This window comes from Montipora capricornis, chromosome 3 (assembly GCF_036669925.1).
Source record: "Montipora capricornis isolate CH-2021 chromosome 3, ASM3666992v2, whole genome shotgun sequence".
NCBI lineage: Eukaryota > Metazoa > Cnidaria > Anthozoa > Scleractinia > Acroporidae > Montipora > Montipora capricornis.
This window is the reverse complement of record NC_090885.1, coordinates 66,503,594-66,506,192: the sequence shown is the minus strand read 5'-3', so window position 1 is coordinate 66,506,192 and position 2,599 is coordinate 66,503,594. Positions and strand designations below refer to the sequence as shown.

Genomic DNA, 2,599 nt, shown 5'->3' with positions numbered 1-2,599 from the left:
TGGATCTAGAGCTTTCGCTGTCGCCTTGCCACAACTTTGGAACGATCTACCAGAACACATAAAAAACTCTGATAATCTCCAGACTTTCAAAACACGACTTAAAACTTATTTATTCAAGGAAATTTTTGTACAACTTTGGTGATTTTAGAGGCAGTCGGATCAGATCAACTGACTCTGGACCGCCAGTCCACGACGGATCAACTCTAGTACTAATCGAACCAACCCGGATCAGAAAACATAAGAAAGAAAACCGAAAACTAAATTCCAAAATTCCCGAGATTAGAGGGACAAACTTGTAATAAGGTTCACTCCATTACAACTGATCATAAACAAACTTAAGATGAAAATAGGGTAAACGAACAATCGCTCTTTATGCCTCAGTTCAGCTTCGTGGCTACGTGGCGATCTCAAATACAATTCACGGGACAGTCCGTCTCAGGGAGCGCTGAAATGCCACATTTCAAGGCGAAACGTTGCTCTAGCTTTATGTAACAGTGAAAATGGACTCTCGAGTTCGATGGAAAATTCGGTCTAGTACGCGTAAGAAGAACGAACATAAAATTCTCTTACCGTTTGCGATCTTCAAGGATCAAAAAGATATCTGGCCAGTAGCTCAACGCCTTCAAAATGACCGCAATTGAACGACGTTTCCCGCCGCCCCGATCTACAGGATCTAAAAGAAGAGAGCATTTAAACAAACCTTAAACAACGTAACAATTTTTTTAGCTTCTTGTCCTCTATGAAGCAAAACCTTAGGCTAAATGAGAAATGTTCAGTATATTAAAATAGAGACCATTGTCAAATAGTTCCAACGGAAAATTCAGCCTACCCAATTACAAACATGCAGACTGGACATATGAAATAAGATTTGAATATGTTCTGCTAATGTTGTGCATTATTCAACGGATAAACTACGCGTCCTCTATCTGCAGAGAACTGTTTGGAAAAAACATTTCCAGAGGCGTTTCCTAAACTGACTATATCAGACAAAAAACGCCACATTTTGCTTACCTTAACTTTTGGCTGACTTCACAGATACGGATCGATCAGTGGTCAGTAGGCGCTAACTAGAGAAAAAACCCAACAATCGAACCAAACAAGCAGGAGGTTTCTTCCAAGCTACAATAAGATTAATGTAACCCGAAAGCAAAACCGGGCAAACAAAGACGTTTAGGCAAACAATACGAGACCGTCAGCGGTGCTATGTGCTCAAATCGCCTTTCTCGCGTGGCTTGATTTTAATTGCATATTTCGCTCGCTCTACTATCTCTGGAAAATGAGGAACTATTCAACAGTGCGAAGATAGATATATTTTTTTATAGTATGGTTACCACGAGAAAAACAAACTCTAGAAACTAGAGATTTTTTTATCTAGCCAGAACCCGCGTTGCAACGTAATTTCCCAGCAAGCCTGGTGTTCATAAAGACTTTCCAGCAAGTTTAAGTAGCGAATGTTTGATTTCCCAGCCAGCGCAATTCTGCCCTGTAGAGCGGGTATTTTGCAGAGCGGCTTCGTTGGGTACTCCTGTTATAAGAGAATCACCGGCATTTATATAATGGCCAGATTTGTGAATTCTTTCGTCGCTATATACGAGCGATTTATGAAGCCAAATAGTTGGTCAGAAATCACCATATAAGTACAGACTAGGAGGTAGCCACTAACCCAATGACTTAACGGCTACCTTTCCATCGGTATACTATAATAAGACCCGAGAATCACAAGTCATCGATCTTGAGACCGACTGATTAAAAAATTAACCAATTGAAAAATGACCGACAAAAAATATCGAATAAGTGACTCGCAACTGGTCAAGTAATGCTAATTACCCAACTATAAAGGTCACTTAGGTAGATATAATTAATTTTGATACAAACGAAAGTATGCTACCAAGCTGAAAACAGGCCACCAGATATATTTTTAAAATGCTTTTAACCTGATGAAAGGAAAGGAATTACGCGCGTTAGCGTAATTCGTGTCAGTCGTCATTTTCATCCAATTTATAAATCGCCGTGCCATCAACAAAGCAAAATAATCGTACCAACTTCGATTTCGCCGAAAATAACGAAACGGCGCCCAGTAAAAAGTTAAACCTTTTCACACAAGAGAAGATATACTGAGTTATCAAAAAGATGTGATGAATTTGAGAACAATTATCCTTACACAATTGGCATACAAGCTCTTTTTGTTAACGTAAACAAAGTGAAAAAGGCCGTTTTTATACTAGAGACGCATAATTCGTCTGCAGGGCCGTAGCCAGACTTCAGAACAAGAGGAGGCAAGTTTCGAGCGCCGAAGGCGCGAGCCGCTAGAGGGTTCTTAGGGCATACCCTTTACCCTTATAAGCTTTTTGCCGTCGTTAATCTTTACTGAAAGCTAAGGCATACCATCTCTTTAAAACAGAACTGCTGTTAATTTCCGTTGGTTTGTGAATGTGCGCTAAAACAAACCCGTTCAGCCTCGCTTTAGCCATGCTTGTTTGGGATCAGGATTTAAAAGCCTTCCCAGTTAGCTGAAGGAACGCTCGCGCATGAACAGGAGCCAACTGGAAGGGTCAACAGAAGCTGCAAAATGTTCGATATGTTTGGATAGAATTCTTCA

General features: G+C 40.3%; 1 long non-coding RNA gene across 1 annotated transcript in view; it reads right to left on the bottom strand.

Moving 5' to 3' along the window:
• Positions 1 to 1,527, bottom strand: part of LOC138041574 (uncharacterized) — a 12,624-nt gene extending 11,097 nt beyond the window's left edge. Inside the window, exons 1-2 of the long non-coding RNA XR_011130858.1 lie at positions 1,012 to 1,527; positions 571 to 673 (exon numbers count right to left, since the gene is read on the bottom strand). This is a non-coding gene — a long non-coding RNA (uncharacterized lncRNA). The remainder of the gene's footprint in view (positions 1 to 570; positions 674 to 1,011) is intronic.
• Between the last annotated feature and the right edge of the window lie 1,072 nt (positions 1,528 to 2,599).